This window comes from Schistocerca cancellata, chromosome 7 (genome assembly GCF_023864275.1).
Source record: "Schistocerca cancellata isolate TAMUIC-IGC-003103 chromosome 7, iqSchCanc2.1, whole genome shotgun sequence".
Taxonomy (NCBI): domain Eukaryota; kingdom Metazoa; phylum Arthropoda; class Insecta; order Orthoptera; family Acrididae; genus Schistocerca; species Schistocerca cancellata.
Genome location: NC_064632.1, coordinates 547831465 through 547845149, shown reverse-complemented (window position 1 = coordinate 547845149; position 13685 = coordinate 547831465).

Sequence of the window (13685 nt, the reverse complement as noted above, 5' to 3'; positions counted from 1 at the left end):
TGCACATGCGTCTTGGAAGGATCTGCGGTTTCAGTGACAGTTAACTATCCACAATTCACCGAATCCGTTCTTAAGCGAGACGGCGGAGGCTGGGATGACCAAGTTATTCTTCAGTGGTATGATTCTCTTACATTCCACTACAAGATCCATGGGTTGATGCATGGCATGACACGTGACAGTTACCTTTCTAGCGCTTTCTAGCACTTCATCCAGCACACATAGTCTCCACACACTCGGATTCGCATCTTCCTGTCCACAGTATCTCATCTCGTCTAGCATAATCTTCGAGCGACCACAATCTACAATTGCCTGAGTAGCTTTCAAAAAGTCCCAACCGAGAATGACGTCATGACTACACTCTTGTAAGACGATGAATACTAAGGGCTGTATATGACCACTTATACCCACACGAATAACACATCTTCCTGAAGGTTTTACATATTTCCCATTTCCACCTTCAGCAGAGATGTTTTGCTATAGACGAATACCGTTTTTTGCAACTGGAGACGGTACTTCTCTGAAATGACGGAATATGATGCTCCAGAGTTCACCAGAACTGGGGCTGGTCGGCCATCCACGAGGATATCGACGTAGTTTTCTATTATTTTGTAGTAATCGACGGCGGAGGATTTCTCTCTTCGGCGGCCTCAAGGAAGGTCGCACCCTTTAGTCTTCCAGGTTGCGGCTGCTAGGTGATCGGCTGGAGCTTCTAAACGGCGATGGAGACCTTGATCGGCGTGTTGGGGAGCGTCCTCTCCAGCGGCTAGCTTGCGGTGATGGTTTCCTACGTCGTCCTGCACCCACATCTTCTTGTTCATCTTCGTCGTCCCAGAGTTGGTGTCGGCTAAGATCAGTCTGCTGTATTCTGGCGCGGTCTTCATCAAATATCCGCCGCCTTTCTCGACAATAGCGCAACTTGTGTCCCGGTCGGCCGCAGTGGCAACATACTGGCTGGTTATCCTGGGTCCTCCACACGTCAGTCTTTCTTGATGCTCAAACATCTACATCTACATCTACATTTATACTCCGCAAGCGGAGGTGTGTGGCGGAGGGCACTTTACGTGCCACTGTCATTATCTCCCTTTCCTGTTCCAGTCGCGTATGGTTCGCGGGAAGAACGACTGTCTGAAAGCCTCTGTGCGCGCTCTAATCTCTCTAATTTTACATTCGTGATCTCCTCGGGAGGTATAAGTAGGGGGAAGCAATATATTCGATACCTCATCCAGAAACGCACCCTCTCGAAACCTGGCGAGCAAGCTACACCGCGATGCAGAGCGCCTCTCTTGCAGAGTCTGCCACTTGAGTTTGTTAAACATCTCCGTAACGCTATCACGGTTACCAAATAACCCTGTGACGAAACGCGCCGCTCTTCTTTGGATCTTCTCTATCTCCTCCGTCAACCCGATCTGGTACGGATCCCACACTGATGAGCAATACTCAAGTATAGGTCGAACGAGTGTTTTGTAAGCCACCTCCTTTGTTGATGGACTACATTTTCTAAGGACTCTCCCAATGAATCTCAACCTGGTACCCGCCTTACCAACAATTAATTTTATATGATCATTCCACTTCAAATCGTTCCGCACGCATACTCCCAGATATTTTACAGAAGTAACTGCTACCAGTGTTTGTTCCGCTATCATATAATCATACAATAAAGGATCCTTCTTTCTATGTATTCGCAATACATTACATTTGTCTATGTTAAGGGTCAGTTGCCACTCCCTGCACCAAGTGCCTATCCGCTGCAGATCTTCCTGCATTTCGCTACAATTTTCTAATGCTGCAACTTCTCTGTATACTACAGCATCATCCGCGAAAAGCCGCATGGAACTTCCGACACTATCTACTAGGTCATTTATATATATTGTGAAAAGCAATGGTCCCATAACACTCCCCTGTGGCACGCCAGAGGTTACTTTAACGTCTGTAGATGTCTCTCCATTGAGAACAACATGCTGTGTTCTGTTTGCTAAAAACTCTTCAATCCAGCCACACAGCTGGTATGATATTCCGTAGGCTCTTACTTTGTTTATCAGGCGACAGTGCGGAACTGTATCGAACGCCTTCCGGAAGTCAAGGAAAATGGCATCTACCTGGGAGCCTGTATCTAATATTTTCTGGGTCTCATGAACAAATAAAGCGAGTTGGGTTTCACACGATCGCTGTTTCCGGAATCCATGTTGATTCCTACATAGTAGATTCTGAGTTTCCAAAAACGACATGATACTCGAGCAAAAGACATGTTCTAAAATTCTACAACAGATCGACGTCAGAGAGATAGGTCTATAGTTTTGCGCATCTGTTCGACGACCCTTCTTGAAGACTGGGACTACCTGTGCTCTTTTCCAATCATTTGGAACCTTCTGTTCCTCTAGAGACTTGCGGTACACGGCTGTTAGAAGGGGGGCAAGTTCTTTCGCGTACTCTGTGTAGAATCGAATTGGTATCCCGTCAGGTCCAGTGGACTTTCCTCTGTTGAGTGATTCCAGTTGCTTTTCTATTCCTTGGACACTTATTTCAATGTCAGCCATTTTTTCGTTGGTGCGAGGATTTAGAGAAGGAACTGCAGTGCGGTCTTCCTCTGTGAAACAGCTTTGGAAAAAGGTGTTTAGTATTTCAGCTTTACGCTTTTCATCCTCTGTTTCAATGCCATCATCATCCCGGAGTGTCTGGACATGATGTTTCGAGCCACTTACTGATTTAACGTAAGACTAGAACTTCCTAGGATTTTCTGTCAAGTCGGTACCTAGTATTTTACTTTCGAATTCACTGAACGCTTCACGCATAGCCCTCCTTACGCTAACTTTGACATCGTTTAGCTTCTGTTTGTCTGAGAGGTTTTGGCTGCGTTTAAACTTGGAGTGAAGCTCTCTTTGCTTTCGCAGTAGTTTCCTAACTTTGTTGTTGTACCACGGTGGGTTTTTCCCGTCCCTCACAGTTTTGCTCGGCACGTACCTGTCTAAAACGCATTTTACGATTGCCTTGAACTTTTTCCATAAACACTTAACATTGTCAGTGTCTGAACAGAAATTTTCGTTTTGATCTGTTAGGTAGTCTGAAATCTGCCTTCTATTACTCTTGCTAAACAGATAAACCTTCCTCCCTTTTTTTATATTCCTATTAACTTCCATATTCAGGGATGCTGCAACGGCCTTATGATCACTGATTCCCTGTTCTGCACTTACAGAGTCGAAAAGTTCGGGTCTGTTTGTTATCAGTAGGTCCAAGATGTTATCTCCACGAGTCGGTTCTCTGTTTAATTGCTCGAGGTAATTTTCGGATAGTGCACTCAGTATAATGTCACTCGATGCTCTGTCCCTGCTACCCGTCCTAAACATCTGAGTGTCCCAGTCTATATCTGGTAAATTGAAATCTCCACCTAAGACCATAACATGCTGAGAAAATTTATGTGAAATGTATTCCAAATTTTCTCTCAGTTGTTCTGCCACTAATGCTGCTGAGTCGGGGGGTCGGTAAAAGGAGCCAATTATTAACCTAGCTCGGTTGTTGAGTGTAACCTCCACCCATAATAATTCACAGGAACTATCCACTTCTACTTCACTACAGGATAAACTACTACTAACAGCGACGAACACTCCACCACCGGTTGCATGCAATCTATCCTTTCTAAACACCGTCTGTGCCTTCGTAAAAATTTCGGCAGAATTTATCTCTGGCTTCAGCCAGCTTTCTGTACCTATAACGATTTCAGCTTCGGTGCTTTCTATCAGCGCTTGAAGTTCCGGTACTTTACCAACGCAGCTTCGACAGTTTACAATTACAATACCGATTGCTGCTTGGTCCCCGCATGTCCTGACTTTGCCCCGCACCCGTTGAGGCTGTTGCCCTTTCTGCACTTGCCCGAGGCCATCTAACCTAAAAAACCGCCCAGCCCACGCCACACAACCCCTGCTACCCGTGTAGCCGCTTGTTGCGTGTAGTGGACTCCTGACCTATCCAGCGGAACCCGAAACCCCACCACCCTATGGCGCAAGTCGAGGAATCTGCAGCCCACATGGTCGCAGAACCGTCTCAGCCTCTGATTCAGACCCTCCACTCGGCTCTGTACCAAAGGTCCGCAGTCAGTCCTGTCGACGATGCTGCAGATGGTGAGCTCTGCTTTCATCCCGCTAGCGAGACTGGCAGTCACCAAATCAGATAGCCGCCGGAAGCCAGAGAGGATTTCCTCCGATCCATAGCGACACACATCATTGGTGCCGACATGAGCGACCACCTGCAGATGGGTGCACCCTGTACCCTTCATGGCATCCGGAAGGACCCTTTCCACATCTGGAATGACTCCCCCCGGTATGCACACGGAGTGCACTTTGGTTTTCTTCCCCTCCCTTGCTGCCATATCCCTAAGGGGCCCCATTACGCGCCTGACGTTGGAGCTCCCAACTACCAGTAAGCCCACCCTCTGCGACTGCCCGGATCTTGCAGACTGAGGGGCAACCTCTGGAACAGGACAAGCAGCCATGTCAGGCTGAAGATCAGTATCAGCCTGAGACAGAGCCCGAAACCGGTTCGTCAGACAAACTGGAGAGGCCTTCCGTTCAGCCCTCCGGAATGTCTTTCGCCCCCTGCCACACCTTGAGACGACCTCCCACTCTACCACAGGTGAGGGATCAGCCTCAATGCGGGCAGTATCCCGGGCAACCACAGTCGTAGTCCGATCGGGGGATGCGTGGGACGAGCTGGCCGTCCCCGACAAACCCCCATCCGGACCCCCACAGTGATGCCCATTGGCAACAGCCTCAAGCTGTGTGACCGAAGCCAACACTGCCTGAAGCTGGGAGCGAAGGGATGCCAACTCAGCCTGCATCCGAACACAGCAGTTGCAGTCCCTATCCATGCTAAAAACTTGTGCAAAGAACGTCTGAACTAATCTACAGAGAGCGCAAACAAAACGACACAAAATTGAAGCGGTTATTAAAATACAAGATTGCCTAGTAAATGCAGTAATGCTGCCACTTGTGCACTGCTGACACACTGCTCGGCGGCGGAAGGAGACTACGCGATTTAACACTATTCGAGTACTAAAACGTGATGCTACAACTCTCAAATACTATAATACGCCCGAAATTTATGAATTAAACAATGCAAGTACCAAAAACACGCAAAGAAATTAAGAATTAAACTATGTAACAAATGAGTGAGCTAGGAGTATACGACTTGCTGCTGCAGCTGCTTATCCAACGGCGGCAGGGAGCACACTGACTGTGACCAACCGACACTGGCCGTTCAAAACAAAAACAGATGACAGACGACTACGCGAATTTACACTATTCAGGTACTAAAACGCGATGCTACAACTCTCAAATACTATAATACGCCCGAAATATATGAATTAAACAATGCAAGTACCAAAAACACGCAAAGAAATTAAGAATTAAACTATGTAACAAATGAGTGAGCTAGGAGTATACGACTTGCTGCTGCAGCTGCTTATCCAACGGCGGCAGGGAGCACACTGACTGTGACCAACCGACACTGGCCGTTCAAAACAAAAACAGATGACAGACGACTACGCGAATTTACACTATTCAGGTACTAAAACGCGATGCTACAACTCTCAAATACTATAATACGCCCGAAATTTATGAATTAAACAATGCAAGTACCAAAAACACGCAAAGAAATTAAGAATTAAACTATGTAACAAATGAGTGAGCCAGGTACCTCATGCGGCATTGTAGGAACGTAACTCCGCCTGGGTCTCGACTTTTTCACCATTTTAAAGGGAAATGAAGGACGAGAGATTGGGTTCAATGTCTGTTCCACTTCCTCCCTTATGACCTCTTGAAGCCTCTCGGTTTTTTTGCTGGCCGTGCAATGCAAGTGCCATCTGAACTTCCTTTCTCACTATCTGACGAAGAACACTTTTCAAAACAGTTTCTTCCTCCATGACAGACATCGATACGATGTTGGGAAGCCGTTTAAACTTCTTCAGTGTAATTCTTTTTTTATGCATTGTCTTGATATACTGGCACCATTTTATGAAGTGGTCTGCTGTCGAAACCACCTTCAGGGGTAGGGCTTGATATATGTCCTCAGCAACACCCTTCATGAGACGTGTAACCTTATCTTCTTCTTTCATTCTAGGATCCACTATTTTACACATCTCCAAGACGTCTTGAATGTAGGATGCTGTAGTTTCTCCTGGACGCTGTGCCCTGCACTTTAATTTATCTTCAGCCTTGCACATCTGTCGTTGTGTGTTGCCGAAATACTTGCTCAGTTTCGCTGTAATACCTCCCAGCTTGCGAACTTCTCCTCGTTGTTCTCATGCCATTGCTTGGCAGTGCCCTCCAAGTAGAAAAATACGTTAGCCAAACACACGGTGTCATCCCATTTGTTAAATTTGGCTATACGCTCATATACCTTCAGCCACTTGTTTTGATCTTGGCCATCGTCACCAGAGAACCCGGAAGGATGTCTCATGTGTTGGCACAGAGTTGCTGTCATCGTGACATCCTCCTGTTCTTCTGTCTCCGATAGATTGCGATCTACTGAATATGGCTCGAACTCGGGTTTCTTGCCACGTAAACGGCGGCTCTATCGTGGCCTGATGGGAGCTACTGTTTAGTCGATAATGTGCGCTATCGCGAGTTCCAATACCCGGCGCCTCCACCAGCAAAATTTCACGCAGGAGAAGGTGTAATTAGATAAAGGACGAGCACTAACTTCACTTAAATAAGGTTTATTCAGCACTTGCACATACAAGAGCGCGGAGCGAACTTCCTCCGGCCAGAACACATACGCTATATATACAGTTACAGAAGATTCCAGTTCAATGATTCTTGACATTTGTGGATACTTCTAGAATGTACTCGAACCGAATACAGAAATTAAGATTTTACAATTCAGGTGAGTTTTGAACTCACGTCCCTCCATACAATACGAGGTGCATTCAAGTTCTAAGACCTCCGATTTTTTTTTCTAATTAACTACTCACCCGAAATCGATGAAACTGGCGTTACTTCTCGACGTAATCGCCCTGCAGACGTACACATTTTTCACAACGCTGACGCCATTATTCCATGGCAGCGGCGAAGGCTTCTTTAGGAGTCTGTTTTGACCACTGGAAAATCGCTGAGGCAATAGCAGCACGGCTGGTGAAATTGCGGCCACGGAGAGTGTCTTTCATTGTTGGAAAAAGCCAAAAGTCACTAGGAGCCAGGTCAGGTGAGTAGGGAGCATGAGGAATCACTTCAAAGTTGTTATCACGAAGAAACTGCAAGCAAGCATTTAAAAAAAAATGGTTCAAATGGCTCTGAGCACTATGGGACTTAACATCTATGGTCATCAGTCCCCTAGAACATAGAACTACTTAAACCTAACTAACCTAAGGACAGCACACAACACCCAGCCATCACGAGGCAGAGAAAATCCCTGACCCCGCCGGGAATCGAACCCGGGAATCCAGGCGTTGGAAGCGAGAACGCTACCGCACGACCAACAAACATTTCATACAGACTTAATTAAACATATGAATTGCCTTAATTTAAAATTGCAAGGTGAAAATCAGCTTCTGCCTGATTTATACATGCATGTTAAGTCCTTTCGACAAAAGATTGCTTTGTTTCAATCTCAGTTGAACAAAGTATGCTTCACGCATTTTAATACATGCCAAACATTCAGTCAGCAAACTAAGATTCCGTTTCCTGTAACTTTCGCAATTGAAGCTTTAGGTGCTTTAAAAATTAATTTTCAGTCACGTTTTTCAGATATCGATGCAAATTCAAACGATATCAAGATATTTCAAAATCCCTTAGACGTCGATATGGAAGTGTTACCCGCAGAACTTTAGTTTGAAATTATTGATTTGCAATGTAGCGACTTTTTTAAAGAAAAACATTCGAAGTTAACATTACTGGAATTTTGTGTCTTCCATCCACACAGTTTCCAAATATACATACATTTTCCCGTGGCTTTTTTTCCGCGTTTGGCACAACTTGTATGTGTGTAAAAACTTTCTCCATAATGAAACATGCAAAAAGTATTTACAGATCAAAATTAGGTGATGAACATTTGAATTCGCTGATGATTATCTCTACCAGTAAACTTGATCCACAACTGGAGGTAATTATGAAAGGAAAGTTACAGCTACATAAAAGTCACTAATTATCACTATGATGTTAAATTTCTTTACGTGAATACTCTAACACTGTGAGTTTTCAAGATATAAATTAATTAGAGTTATTTCTATACATCAGTTACAACTAAAATATCCAATATCATTATGTACACCAGGTATTGTACAGGGTGATCAAAAAATCAGTATAAATTTGAAAACTTAATAAACCACGGAATAATGTAGATAGAGAGGTAAAAATTGACAGCCATGCATGCAATGACATGGGGTTTTATTATAACAAAAAAATACCCATATTGCTAGACGCGTGGAAAGCTCTTGCGCGCGTCGTTTGAGCTGCCACTTGGCCTCCCAGGTCCCCAGACCTCAGTCCGTTCGATTATTGGCATTGGGGCTACCTGAAGTCGGAAGTGTATCATGATCGACCGACATCTCTAGAGGTGCTGAAAGACAACATCCGACGCCAATGCCTCACCATAATTCCGGACATGCTTTACAGTGCTGTTCACAACATTACTCCTCAACTACAGCTATTGTAGAGGGATGATGGACATATTGAGCATTTCCTGTGAAGAACATCGTCTTTGCTTTGTCTTTCTTTGTTACGCTAATTATTGCTATTCCGATCAGATGAAGCGCCATCTGTCGGACATTTTTTGAACGTTTGTATTTTTTTGGTTCTAATAAAACCCCATGTCATTCCAAGCATGTGTGTCAATTTGTACCTCTCTATCTACATTATTCCGCGATTTATTCAGTTTTCAAATTTATACTGACTTTTTGATCACCCGGTACTTCCAAATACAATTTTCGCTAATGACTCGCAATATGCATCAGCAATGAACCCTCTAAAAACTTATGTTCAAATTTAAAATGCCAGCAGCTGAAAAATTTACAGACTTGGCAACTAATCAACTATTACCTACTACTCAGACATGAACATTATTGAGCACATCTGGGATGCCTTGCAACGTGCTGTTTAGAAAAGATATCCACCCTCTCGTACTCTTACGGATTTAGGGACAGCCCTGCAGGATTCACGATGTCAGTTCCCTCCAGCACTACTTCAGACATTACTCGAGTCCATGCCACGTCGTTTTACACTTCTGCGTGCTCGCGGTAGGCCCTATAAGATGTCACGCAGGTGTACCAGTTTCATTGGCTCTTCAGCGTAGTTTTTAATATTGACTAAATTATTCATTTCTTCTTTTCAAATGAAGCCAGTCAGTAGTTTTTTCTGTCGCTCGGAATATGTTTCTGTTCTTTCAACTGGAACTGTTTTATTTGACAGAACATTCATTCTTCCAATTAAAACGAGTCTCTACTACTTTCATTACAGGGGTGTACAGATTATTCCATGGTATCTGTATCTAATTTAATGATCTAATGACGGCCGAAAGAGAAAACCAGTAATGAGAGTTTATCACATGCATGATCAGGACGGAAATATATAAACAAGGTGCCCATAACTGTCATGGAATCGTAAACAGGCATCGCGTCTTCAGTGCGTACTTTTATGAGTTGAAAAAAGGCAGAAGTATACAACCAGGGTTCAAACATCACCAAAAGTTAGCACTACCTCCTCGGAGTACGTGAAGACATCTCTAGGGGTACGCCAGAGTTAAAATAAGCATAATACATATTCATTTAATTATCTACTAATTAGACTAATTTCTCTTTTTCATCATTCGCTGTTAACTAAATTATTACTCTGAATTAAGTTGTTCCAGAGGCAATTAACATATGAGTAATTAACCTGATGCGTTTTGGGGTTCCAAAATTAAGCATAATGGTCCCAGTTGATGCAAGTGAAGAAAAAAGGGAAGCTCGTCAAATTTTAGCGAATGTTCGCATTCCGGTTACTGGAAACGTGTGACGATGACCATCAATTAAAAATCATTTGAATCTGCTTCTTAAACACTCATTCATCTACATATTTGTGTGTAGAAATTACACTACCGGCTAAGTACGTGGAAATCGTAGCCATGCACACAAGCCTGTTCACATTTTCGTCTTTGAAAAGTAGCAGTTATAGTTATTACCAATGGCCGTATTTACTGCCTAATGTATAATTATGGAAATGTGGTTCTGCCTTGAGCAAATAAAAATTCTTATTGTTTAACACCAAAAGATTTTTCCGTGTAGTTTCACCATTGTCATTGAGTACATTTATTTTCTTCGTAGTTTATGTGGCACTCTGAACAGTACAGCTCATTCATTTGTTCGAGTTTGTCAGTGATTGTCAAAAATTCAGGTGTCCCGAAGCGTATATGCATGTTAAACAAGAATAATTTGTGTTTGGTGCAGGCACTACTACGTTTCAATAATTATTAAAACCATCCTATTGAGAGCTCACATTAATACTCAGCAAACCAGCAGAGACGTGCAAACGATGCTATCAAGTTGAGAAATTGGCTCTGTAGTTTCTTTCCTAACCTGACTGGAGTATTGTCTTGGCAGAAGAAAGTATGTAAGCAGTCATGTACCAAAACCATGGCTAGTTGAAAAAGAGAGGGAAGGGAGGGTGTCGCATACACGTGCGTGTTATAAACCTTTTCTCTCGAAAATTTCTCTCCTCCATACCTCCTCTGTTTTACCACAGATGACGTGTCACTGACCTCGCTTGTACTAAGATTGCAGTACACGCCAGGTGCCAATTTGCTTCCACCGTCCTCAGTGGAACGCGTAACTTTTCAAAAATGTTCACCAGCCTACAGTCTTCTACAGTTGTTATCCCCTGCGCAGAAAACAGCGCGTAGGTCGTGAATCCGTTACCTTGCGGCTTTAAGAAACTCTTAGCGAGGAACTGATATTATATGAATTATTAAATTTCCAATAAGTTTGTTTATATGGGTGCCATTCGCTTTTCATCGTCAGAGCACGAGAAACTGCACTATTACATTTCACTTTAGAGTCACAAATAATTTCCATTCTTTAAGAAAATAATGTACTGCATATTTTCGTAATTGCTGTCTTACTGTTCTCAACTACAGGTCCATATAACCCCACATTGCTAATGAAGTCTTAACCTCATGTTGACCGCGGCAGACAACATGTCTGTCCTCCAAGACTGCCGAACCAGCTGTCATACTTACTAAATAGACATTACAAATTAAGTCTTAACTGATACCGCGGCAGACAACATGTCTGTCTTTCGTTACTGCCGAACCATTACTTAAAGTCGAACCACTTCGCCCGCCATCCAATTTAGGCGCCACCCGAAGGTCACCGAAGTGCATCGCCTGCCTTTTCGACTAGCAATTGTTTATTATTCTGCTGGCTATTAATACTTGTGAAATAATGGAACGATAGCACGCTATTGAGAGATGCTTTAATTTGAAATGTAAGTAAAAGCGCTGTTTAATTTGTCTAATATTAATAACAGAAAATTGTCACATTGGCGCGCAACTTCCGAACGCAGCAACCAATCGCGGAGGAGGACCACAATTTAGGCGGTTTTTCTCACGATACCCCTACCGAACAAACCCTCTCTCATGGGTTCCTAACACCACATTACGCCATCATATCACTGATGCCTTGTCAACAGCTCCAAAAAGAGCTTGTTGTGCCTGTATATGATGGCTGCCAAGCCATAAATATTACAAAAGGATATAATATTACACTGGGCTAATCAGTAAAAATATTTGCGGACGTACTTTATACAGAAATACATTACGTAATTCTTTTTGTTTGTACATTAATTTCTTTTCCACAATACCCGTCTCCCATATTCTACCCGGAGTCCTTCCGCACTCTCCTACCTGTTGTTTTGCTCAGCTCTGCTATGATCGTAAATACATGGACATGTAGAATTCTCGGCTAACTGTCTGGGTCAACTCGTAATTTCTCCACGATATTTCGATAAACAGACCTGTTACCATCTGAAGGTGACCCTTGATAACTTCTGTAGGGACCATGCAACGAGCCTGTTTATCGAAATATGGTGGTGCTATTACGACGTGACCCAACCACATACCAAAGAATTACAGGTTAGAAGTACGCCAGGAAAACATCAGATCGAGTAACATGGATATTTCTCCACAAAACCGACAAAATGAATATTAAAATCAGCGTCATATATCATTTTTCTGGATACAGAGACAATTGCAAAACGAAAACAGAGACTTTTTGAAGTCAAACTTTTATCCATTCTGGATTTGGAAGACTGCGACTCTCTTGTTAAAGGTTTCAGGAATTAGTGAAACCAATCGCCGGTTTTTCTTCAATTTTTATTTGTTCATGACCGGTTTCGAATCGCCTGGCGACTCATCATCAGATGATAGAATTTAGTTTGGAGTATTGCGGGGCTTGTCCATCTGTGGCAAAAGTAGAGACGAAAAAGTGAGCACTGTATGTGGGAAGAATGTTACGATTATTAGATTAATTTCATGGTATGACTCACTGTTTTTATTCTCCTGGCAGGCACTGCTCTGGAAAACTTAATGAGTGCTTACCAGTATCGTTAAATATCAAGTGAAACATGCACTTTTCCACCGATGACGACTCCCACATACTTTACAAAATAAAAACAAACCAAAGAGTGTGGCTGTTGTTGTCTCCAAAGAGTTTTGTGGAGGCAGAGATTTTCTTTGCTCATTTTTCGTTTTGCGTGGCTTTCGTAATAAAATATATATTTATTAAATCACTTTCTTAATAAAAATTATTATTATGTTTTTACATTGCAAAATTTTCTTATGCTATTTACAAAACCTACAACAAAGTGTTCAGGACAATATTTCTGGTAGTGAAGTTATGTTTGGCATGTCTCTCATTGCTCGATAGATAGGATAGTATACATATGTGGAGTGCCTCCCACAAGAATAAAAACAGTGAGTAATACCATCAAATTAATCTTACAGTCGTAATATTCTTTCCACATACAGTGGTCACTTTTTCGTCTCTGTATTTGCCACCAATGCACAACCCCCACAATACTCCAAACTAAGTTGTATCATCTGATGATGAATCGCCAGGCAATTCGAAATCAGTCATCAATAAATAAAAATTGAAGAAAAACTGGCGATTGTTTGCAGCAATTCCTGAAACTTTTAACAAGACAGTCGCATCCCTCGACATAGTAAATCTGTACACCAACATACGTATAACAGAAACACTTCAAAAATCAAAGACAACTTATTGCATCATAAAAAGCTAAGTAACATAGAAATCTACGAACTGATGTATTTGCTTGAATTAGTGTTGTCCGACAATTACTTTTCCTTTAATAACAAAATCTATATTCAGAAAGATGGTTTAGCAATGGGCAGTAGTTTATCTGGCCTACAAACTGACGTCTATATTAATGATCTGGAAAACAAATTCTGCAGCGCCAGAACCGCTAGACCACCGCAGCCGGCTAAAGTTTACTGATGAACTTCAAGCGCAACAGGGAATTAATTTTATTGACTTTAACATCACATGTCACAACACCAAACACAAATTCAAAATTTACAGGAAACCCACCACAAAAGATGTTGTTATAAATAATGCATCAGGGCACCCAAATCAGCATAAACTCGCATTTTTCAGATCAGCACTCAACCGTGTAAATAAAATTCATGCTGAACCTGTTGTAAAAACCAAG